This window comes from Cupressus sempervirens, chromosome 7 (genome assembly GCF_028749045.1).
Source record: "Cupressus sempervirens isolate cs-2001-9-10 chromosome 7, ASM2874904v1, whole genome shotgun sequence".
In the NCBI taxonomy this organism is placed as follows: domain Eukaryota; kingdom Viridiplantae; phylum Streptophyta; class Pinopsida; order Cupressales; family Cupressaceae; genus Cupressus; species Cupressus sempervirens.
In genome coordinates, this window is record NC_143124.1 from 130,015,763 (window position 1) to 130,026,882 (window position 11,120).

General features: G+C 34.5%; 1 pseudogene; it reads left to right on the forward strand.

The window, feature by feature from the left end:
* Positions 1-5,585: 5,585 nt before the first annotated feature.
* LOC149545833 (disease resistance protein Roq1-like) lies at positions 5,586-10,428 on the forward strand (annotated as a pseudogene).
* The last annotated feature ends 692 nt before the right edge of the window (positions 10,429-11,120 follow it).

The following is an 11,120-nucleotide window of genomic DNA, read 5'->3' on the forward strand; positions in this document are numbered from 1 at the left end:
GTTTTAAAAATATGTTATATGTTGTCCAAGGGGTTCATCTTAGCTGGTTGAAGCAATGAGTTCCCATTGTGGAAATCTTGGTTCAAATTCCAAGACAAGCACCTTTGTGAAATTCTAAGTTGTGACTCTTGGTCTTCCAATTGTTATTTTGGTGTGGCTTCTCATAAGGATCTTGAATAATCTTGTAAGTCTCATGTTGTTGCTTGAATGAGCACAAGGTTTACCAATGACCTTTAATATAAAATATGATATGTGATTATGAAAGTGTCTTTGTACTTGCACCTTTGGAAAATGTATTGCATTTGTTGCGAGTATTTATTGTCCATTAGATATTTTAGTTTGGTGGGCTTCAATTAGGATCATTTTTAATTTAATCTAAACTTGAAGTGAATTTTCTAGTATTTCTATTTATTTTAGCACTTGCTTGCTATCCAATTGCAAATTGAATTAAACATTTTGCAATTTTAATATTTTTTATTCACCCATATTCCAATGGTTGCTTCTGGATTCTGGGTGTCACCCATGTTCCAATGGTCACTTCTGGATTCTGGGTGAAGATTTTAAAATGACACTTTTAGACCACCTCACACTCTACAAGGTCTACAAAGAGCTCCATAAATGCAGAAAATTTGAAAAATTAGCTTTAGCCTCTTCACTCACCTATGGAGCTTCACCCAAAAAATGATAAATTTTGACATATGAATTAGGAGCATTAGATTCCCAAAGTTAGCATAGGAGACTACTAGATCATTTTCCCTATTACTATGAAAAAAATGAGAAATCTAAAATCAATTAGAATATTGATTCTTTATATTAATTAGTCTTAATTATAAAAATTACTTTTACAATATAGAAAGAGCTATTAAACTTAATTTTATCGACAACATAGGCTTCTTCTCCAAACCCTCGAACAGAGGAATGTTTTGTTTTTCATTTTACTCATTCTGGTGCATGTCAAGTTGTATCGTGTCCCTTTCCCACTAATATTTCAAATTAAATATCTCGCCTCCGAACAGTAGGCCCATGGCTGTCCATCATGGTTTGACCGTCAGTTAATTAATCCTTTGTAGTCAAGAATTATCCTGCAATGCGACAGTGGTAAAGAATTTGTCTGTGTCCACTATTTTACTGGGAGACGGATGGATGACTACGGTCGATAAGATTGCAAATTTCTCGACAAGTGTGATGCGAGACAACTGGGTGAATAGTCTTGATAAGACTTCTACTTTCCAATTTTCCCCAACTTGTTGACTACATTGGCACTGACGATTATGATGTGAAGCAGGTAGATGAGTACGGTTTGTTGGATTTTTGTTTTTCTCTTCATACATTGAATCTTCCCTCCGTGACTTTTACCGGATGAGGACTATTGATAAGACTTTTGATTCCCCTTACATCCATGGTTCCACCTTTCCCCAACTTTCAAAATCCTTCCTCTAAAACTTTCCAGTGAGCATTCTTGTGCAGATTTGAATTGTGATCTTTTTTCCATGTCGATAGGTAAGATAATTATCTTTAATTATTATTATTTTATTAGAAATAGTTCACCAATCAGAGTTGGACTAGGGGAGATGATCTAATAGTGGCCCACATTCTAATGACTACTATGTCTATTATTAGTCAAAAAGGCAGGGAACTAATGTTTTGTTTTCACCCCCTAATTTCTTTTTTCTTGGTAACAGCCTATCATATTGCAAAGTTTGAGGAATTATATTAAAAAAAAAATTATTATATGTTAATTATAAATTTATTATTCGCTAACACTATTTTTTTTGAGGTTTTATTCATTTTATGAATATTATTATTGAGCAAAAATTAACATCTGTAGACAGAGCTGACAAGATTGTAATTCGATGGCAGCAGGTTCGATTATTAATGCAGTTGATTTATTGGAGATTAATTCCAAGTACCTTACCAGCTATTTATGTCATCTCCTCAGCTGTCAAATCGTAATCAATCCACAGCATTGAAGAATAAATTTAAAGCCACATCTTGTTGAAGATCTTAACTTTGGATTTTGTGTCGAATTGCCCTCGTACTCGACAAGCCATTTGAATATTTCACACGCAATGTGGCTAATTAAAAATGATAAAATAAATTATTTAATTTGTCTTCTCTGTCTACCAAGGGTGTCTGGTTTTCAATGCAATCGGACACGACGTCAGAGTAAGGTATGATTTATTGCATAAATGCCAATCATTTAAACGTCTTTGTGGCTAGTTATTTTATTTTAACTTACTCATCAGCATGATCTAAATGTACAACTATTTAAATTTGTGATTAAAATGTCGATTTCCTCGTATCTTGGGTACAAAGGGAAACAATCTTTAGCTCCATTATAGCTTTGGGCAAACCATGGTATTTGAAGATTTGTATGTTCATACATGGGAACGTTTAAACAGAAAATGGTATATTCGATACTCTTCAAAAAAAACTTTTCAAATTTTTTTAGAAATTCTATAATTGTTATTTTTTTCAATTGAAAAAATAATAAAATCTTTTGCAAAATTCAACTCAGCCAATAAACAACTTCAGATTAAGGAAAAGTTAAAAATAAATATAATTAAAATAAATTCAATTAAACAGTAATTAAATTAATTGCAATAGTTGAGTCAAAATTAGAGGAAGTTTTTCAAAACTCACAACTTAATGGCTTTTATAATTTATTTTTAAGTTCAAAATTCAAAGTAACATCTGAATGCAAATATAAATTTATTTTCTTCACAAATCATGTTTATATTTATTATAAATTTTTTGAATTTTTCATCATTACATTATCGAAATCAAATTATCAGTACACTTATTAATCAATTAACATTATATTTTTAACATTTCTATATTAAATTAATTCATCATTGTTACGTTAATTTTCTCAAAATTACTTGATACAGAACAATTTATCTTAAAAAAATCTCCTCCTTGCACTTATATTTAATACTTTATAATATTAAAAAATTGTAATATATTTCACCTATAACATAAGACGGGGACTTAAACTCTCCTGGAGCTCTTGTTATAGATTCTCTCAGTTATTGTTCACAAAAGTTTGAAAAATGATAGCATATGTACCAATAGTAATCACACAAGTACTAATAGTTTCAACCATTTTTTAGCTTGATTGGTTCATGTGTGCAAAAAGTACTATATTTTTGGTGAGTGCTCATATGGGTATGAACATAATGGGTTATGGTTGAACATTTGGAAATGACACTTTTAGACCACCTCACACTACACAAGTTCTACAGTGAGCTTCGTAAATGTGGAAAATCTAAAGGGTTAGATTTAAGCTCTTCAATCACCTATGGTTCTTCATTGAAAAAAATTGACAGATTTTAACATATGGATTGAAAGTCTTAGTTGCTCGAAGTTAGCTTGGGCGGCTACTTGGTTGTCTCCCCTAGCTCTATAGTCCCTCTCTTTTGGGGAATATAGAATATGAATTTGTGTTTGCTAGAAAATAGAAGATGTTATACGTTTATAACTTGGTGTGTGAACATGTTACATGTTTGAAAAGTTTACATTAAGGTTATAGTAAAGCAAGCTTCTAGAACACACAGTGCTTTTGTGCTATTTGTGGAAAGTTATAATGAAATTGAATTAGTAACCATCATGGTGTGCTTCATGTTTTTGTTGTGTCTTCTTATATGTTCCTATTTTTCCTCTCTTTTTTGTTCATTAATTTATTTCTTCTTTTATTTTCACCTGCACTTAACTCATCTTAAAGATTATTGACAACTTTAACATGAACTAATCCACCCGTGCTAGAAAATGATAGTGAGAATTCTAGAAGATATAGCGAGAATTTTTCAAGATGTATTTTTAATCACACTTTCACATGATGGTCTGATGGATGTCATGGTTTGCTCTGGCACAAAAATTTGACCCAAAGAATTGGTGTTAAACCCAGAATTCACAAATGCATTTGCAAAAATATTGGACAAAAATTAGTTAAGATTAGCAAAATATGTATTATCATAGAGTAAATCGAATCACTATTGCATTTACATAATCTCAAATGGGATAGATCATAGATGAAAATTTGATTATAAAGAAGAAAAGGAGAAAAGAAAAGTAAGAGTTTTATTATCACTCTCATTATTATCCTTGACGAGATCAACAAAGAAGGTACATTTGAAGAATAGACAGATATTTTGTACTTAGTAGTGTTGCTTCATTTCCATCCACCACGTGTCTCCAAACCGCGCTTTTCTATTTACTTGAGACATTTTCAATTGACTTTAATTCTCAATTAAGTGAATGCTTGTTTATTATTATGTATTTTGGCTTACTTATTAGCAATCAACAATTGAAGTTTTTAAATCATATTTGATATACTTATAATTCATTGAAAAGATAAAATAGAAATATATTAGAGCAATTGCAATAAGTAATAATAACATAAAGAAAATTTGTATATTAGTTTAGAAAAATTCAAAATAAATAATATTATTTTTAAATTAATTTTATATTTGTTATTTTATGGATTGGTGAAGATGTATTCTATATAAATTTTAGATCTATCTTTCTTAAATGCGTTGATATTTAAATATAGTTATTAAATTACTATTATATTTTATGTTTTAAATCTCTCTTAAACTTTGTCTATCTTTACAACATTTTAATTTTTAAATAACATTTAGAAGTAAAACTGATGCTATAAAAGGTAGGAGAATCCCCAAATCCTAGCCGTCAACAATTAACCACATATCAATAATATAACAATTAATCCACAAAACACCAATTTCTCATAATAGAATCATAAGATTACATCCAACATGTCATGTTGTCCAAGTATCAAGCAATTACAATAGTAATTGTGCAAGACTCTTAGACTACAAAATATTTCTAAGATTTGGTTATGCTTTATTTAGAAGATTATGAGTATGATTTTTGACTTGCAAATTTAAAAAATAAAAATAAAAAAATTCCATGATGAACTCTAAAAGTTCAAGATTACTGAATATATGTTATATCAATTTATATTTAAATCTTTTTGATTGATTTTTGGGGTGAATATTAAATATTTCCCTGTATGAGGTATTTTTCTCTATATGGTATGGGAAACTGTTTTCTCTAAATCAGGTATTTTTCCCTAAGTTGCCTCACAGTTGCAAGATAGGATAGTGCATGGTTCTCATAAATGTTTTACTTCCACTTTCATCACTTGTTATAGCCATAATGCCTACGTATGCCATGATGCCTAAAATGTGCATGATACATTAAAAATAATCAATTAGATAGCCGGTGCCCCAGAGCGCTTGCATGGTCATCCATTGTCATCCATGTTACCATCTATTAATTTAGACTATTTATATATCTACGTTTGTTGCAATTATAGTTATGCTATTTTATGTATGGTGCAATCTACGCAAACATTGCCGCATCCATAGGTAGCCGTCTTCAACGTAGACGCTTCTTTGTAAAAATTTGTACGAACTCACGTGGTTTTGGACAGGCCATTTTCTATGTTTTCGCTCTTCTTCTTCTCCAAATCTTTATTTTCTTCTCGCATAGCGTTGTTTCCCTCTATTTGCGACCGTGGTTCTGTCTCTTCTCTGTATTAAGGTTAATTTGGATCCTTTGAAATGGCTTCCAATTCTGAGCAGCCTGAGCTCGAAGACACTATTGAGCAGCCTGAACTGGAAGATGCTTTTGAGCAGCCTGAACCTTCTTCAAGGCCCAGGCAAAATGGGAACTTTTTAATGGAGATCCCTAACTTGTTGCAGGAATGGTGTCTGTCCATTCTAAACATCTTGGCACAGATCTGCCTCATTCCATTCCGCAGGTTGATGCGAGCTATTGAACTCAGCCGGCAAACGCTACATGAGGCTGATCGCCAAAACATATTTGACCAGTTCCCACCATTCTCCGAGTCTGCGTCCACGGAGCTCTGGCAGATTTTCATTAACCATCGCGGAAGCGATACGAAATACACATTCACCGAAAAAATTAAGGAAACCCTTGATAGCAAGGGATTCCGCGCTTTCCTCGATGTAGGTGCAATTCGGCCAGGCGATGTGATACAGAGACAAATACAAGCAGCAATGAACAGTGCCTCTCTTCACATTGCCATTTTCTCTCCCAACTATGCCCAATCCTCATGGTGTCTGGATGAGCTTGCTTACATGCTCAAAATCAGAGCCCCTGCTACAATCGTTCCCATTTTCTATCAGGTTCATCCCTCTGATCTCAGATATATTGATCAAGAAAAAGGAATATATGCCGATGCGTTCTCACAACATGCAAAGAAAGGTAGATACACCAAGGAAAGGCTTGAGCAGTGGAAAGCAGCAATACACAAAATTTCATCCCTTTCCGGCTTACAGGTTAACAATAATAAGTATGTATTGTTTCTTTTTCTCCTCGATAGTCAAGTTCTGTATTCCATATATGTTGAGAAATGTGATGCATGAGGAATTGATAATTTTTTGTATTCTATATATTCTTTAATATTTATCTGCTCATGCAAGAGGAACTGAAAAAATTGTATCAGTTTGCATTGTTTATGATAGAGTGAATATCTGCGTAGAAGGAGTTTGTAGCGTTGGAGAACACGCAATATATTCGTTTTAAATGATTGTAATGTAGTTTTAATTAGTGCGTGGAAATAATTGTTGTTTTGTGTGCTGTATTATAATCTCTATTCTTTACCTGTTTTCAGATTCTACAATATATAGGTTCTACTTAATTCGTGTTGTGTGTTTTGTTTTGATTTTTATTTTTCGCCCATAATGTTTAGGGTCGAGGCCGAAGTTTTGAAGAACATTGTGAATAGAGCATTGGGATTAATGAAAATAGATCCCATACATGTAGCCGAATATCCACTTGGTTTGGATGAACTACTGCAAGGTTTTGTCGAATCAGTCACAAGTGAAGAAGACAGTGAAAAACTCACGGGGATCGTGGGCATGGGTGGCATTGGGAAATCCACTTTGGCCAAAGAGCTCTTCAACAGAAACTTTCGCTCATTTCAGAAATGCGGTTTTGTTCCCGACGTGCGGGATGCGACATCCAGAAATGCTCTGCCTGTGAAGTAGAAAAAGCTTCTTACAGACCTTGGCGTTGAAAATTTGTCATTAGACGGTGTCGACGAAGGCAAAGTGGTACTCACAAATTGTTTGAGCTCTATTCGGGCCCTCATTGTTTTGGATCACCTGGATCACATCGATCAGTTGTATGCTCTTTTGAAAAATAAACTCAACCTCGGATCCCAAAGTATGGTAATTCTGACGTCCCGCAAAAGGGGTGTTCTTAAATCGATGGGTATCTCAAACATTTACGAAGTGCCAAGACTTGAGAGCTCAGTAGCGAAGAATTTATTCTGCAGGCATGCTTTTCAGAAGTCTTCTCCACCCACCAGATTCGACACTCTGGTTGACAAATTCGTCCAGGTTTGCGATGGTTTGCCGTTATCTCTGAAGGTATTAGGGGGACAGCTACATGGTGAGGATTCCATTGCTTACTGGGAATCCCAATTAGATAAAATCTCAAGAATATTGCCTAGCGACATCACAAAAAGGCTACAGGTTAGCTATGATGCTCTGGATAAAGAAGATAGAGAGATGTTCGTGGATGCGTCTTGTTTTCTCATCGGCGAATGCAAAAGCACAACTATAGCACTATGGGATGGATCGGGTTGGAGTGGCCTGCACGGATTACAAACACTTGTAAATAAGTGTCTTGTGGAGCTGGTTTCCGAGAAACATAACACCTTCAATGAGAAGAAGATACGGATGCACGATCATCTGAGGGACATGGGAAGAGAGATGGCAAGTGAGCACTCATCATATCGGCTTTGGCGTCCACAGCAGATTCATAATATACTACATTTCCAGGTAAATGTATTACTGGCTCCCCTTTAATTATTTCTTAGTGATATCATAAAAATAATAGTTTGTTGTTTTCTCTGCCTCTGCTTGCGGCAGAGTTGATTGAAATAGCTTGTATTCTGGTATTTTTCATTTAGAAAGAAATACAAATTAGAGGGATAAAACCACCAGCTACTTTTGTGGCCTTCAAAGAGTACGCTCATTAGCTAATGCGAACCTCAAGAAAACTAAATATACTTCATGCGCAAAGCAATGAGTTCACGGAAGAGTTTGCATATTTATCCGAGCATCTTGTTTGGCTTCGCTGGCATACCCGTTCATTAAGAAATCTTTCATCTTGGCTTCCATTAAGACATTTAAGTGTTTTAGGGCTTGATGATGCTAATGACTTGGAGGAGTTGTGGCAGGTCAATGTGGATGTAAGTAGTTTGAATCCATGGTTTTTATGTAACAGCTTTTTGATAGTTTATATTTTTCTCCATTGAATTCAGCAGAATAATGAACTGAATTGAGTATAATGATGTTTGCGTGCAGCCTCCTCTGCAATTGAGAAAGCTTATCGTACGTTTCTCTTTCAAATTGCAATGGCTTCAAACCTCAATAGGACGTCTTCAAAATCTTAAAATGCTTTCCCTTTGTTTTAGTGGTAGCAGTTTGCCAGAAGAGTTCTATGGCCTGCATTCGCTCAAGCATTTATATTTGTACTGTCCAAAGTTATCTTCACTGCCAGCTGGTTTTGGCAATTTAAAAGATTTGAAGTATTTAATGCTATCTTGCCCATAGTTGAGCACTTTGCCAAATTCTTTCCAGCAGCTGATAAAGATGAAACATCTGCGATTATCCAAATGTGAAATGCTCTCCTCACTGCCTAATGGCTTTGGGAATTTAGTAAGATTGAAGTATTTAAGTCTAACGTTTTGCGAGCAGTTGAGCACTTTACCAGATTCTTTCAAGTAGTTGACACACTTGGAAGATCTAGAGATTCCATTCTCCTCAACTACTAATGGTTTGTCCTCGCTACCTATTGGTTTTGGTAATTAAAATAGATTGAAGCGCATAAGTCTAATTTGCTATAGCCAGTTGAGCACGTCGCTGGACTCTTTCGGGTAGCTGATACACCTCTTATATCTGGATTTATCAGGTCGTGAAATGTTATCCTCACTACCTGAGGGTTTTGACAATTTAAACAGATTGAAGCACATAAATCTGGGACTGTGCAAGCAGTTGAGAACTTTGCCAGATTCATTCAAGAGGCTGATACACCTGGAGCATCTAAATTTACAAGGTTGTGCTAAGCTTAAACTAAACTTAGATGTATTTGAAGGCATCGAAAAGCTCAAGTACTTGGGATTCAGCAGTTGTGAAGAATTAGAAGATTTTCCTAATCAAATTAAGAATCAGGCATCATTGACAAAATTAGATCTAACGGGTTGCATTAAGTTGAGAAGCTCACCAAGTAACATTGGTCAACTGGTCAACTTATGGTCGCTCAAAATTGAGAGCCAGGTGATGAAAGGCTTGTAGACTTCTCTTGTTCACTTTCCCTCGTTGAAAAAGATTGAAATTCTAAGTTTCGAAGGTACAATGGAATTTGGTGCTGAGGAAGAAGACTGCAAACCAGTCTCCATGCTATCAATTTCCAGTGACTGTTGGCCCAACTTCAAAAATTTTGAGGTCGAGGACAATAGCATCGTTCAAAAAGACAAGTTTCCTAAAAATCACCATTTAATTGAGATAGAGAGACTGCCATTGACCCTGCAAACGCTGTCAATCTACCATTGCGAAGTGCTGAAGAACATCAGCTCTCTTAGTGGTCTCGTACGCCTTGAGAAGCTGCTAATACAATATTGTTCGTAGTTTGAAGAGCTGTCAAGCTTTGCCGATTTGGCTTCGCTGGAATACTTTAGACTGATAAAATGCCCCAAAGTTAAGAAAATAGAAGGCCTGCAACACTGCAATTCATTGAAGCATCTATGTCTTCGACAGACCCACTGGAAGGAGTCCGTTATACAAAGTTTTGAGAAAGTGGAAGGATTGGAAGTAGTGGAGTTCGTATGTGACACCATATCAGCTCTCAAGTCTTGTATTCAATCTATAAATATCAAGGTAATAAAAACTTTCACAAATTCAGAGTTTTTTGAATTTATACTAATGTTCATGTTAATTACTTACAAAAATGACTATTTGCAGGCAAGGCCGGGAGAAATATTTATACAAGGTAGCGTTAGCTGTGTCATGGAGCCCATTCTAAACTCTTCAGAGTTTCCTGATCTTACATTCAGGAAGGCCAAGCTATTGGGATATGTACGCGAGACTAATTATTTCTGCTATCGGGAGGGAAAGGAGCTAAACGGGGAGGAGAGGAAAGTGGTACAAATATACTTGCACCTCGAAAACGGTGGAGATATAGTGGTTGTCACACTCGAGGGAATTAGTTGAGGGAAGCAGAAAAAGAGTCATGAAGGCTTTTAAGAAATTATTAGCACTTCTCTGGAATAGTTTACTCTGTCTAATGTGTTGATCGGTCTGGCTTCAGGCTAATAATGTACAGGGTAAGCCTCAATTGGAATTAGCGAGATGGGTAGTTAGGCTAGATTAATTGGAGTTTGTTTAAAAATAATTTTTTGATAGATTGAGCAATTTCTATATATATATATATATATATATAACGTTTTATAGTGAGAGATGGATTTTTTTAATGCTTTATTAAGCACACAATTATTTACTTTATTGAAAATTGAATTACTTTATTAACTTATATATACTTTCATGATTTTGATTGTAGACTTTTTTTTTAGATTTTATTTTTCTTATCTATTTGGATGCTTCTTATATTTTTTTCTAGTATTTTTTCTTCACAAGAGATACAATGCGTTGAAGTTCTTGCCTGAAGTTAGATGAAGAAAAGTAGAGATATATTGTAACCAAGTATAATAGGTCTTAAGTTTGAGAAAATAGAGTAGACCAATAGAAAGGAAAATATAGGGCTTGAGATGGAGAAAATAGAGCAAGTCAATAGCAAGGAAAATATATCCCAAGAAATGAATTGAGACAAAAATCCAACTATAGCTTTGTGAAAATATGGAAGGATTTTTATTAGTAAGATCTTGTCTATGTATAAATAGCATTGGGTATAAAGTCCAAAATAAATTTTGGAACATTGGTCCTTCGTCTAAAAAAATAGAATATGTAAGAGGCCACTAGTTGAGTGGTAAACTTAGATTTTCAATTCAATCCTCAACTACCTTAGGCTTTTTGACAAATATTATGGACCCTTTATGAGATGGGAGT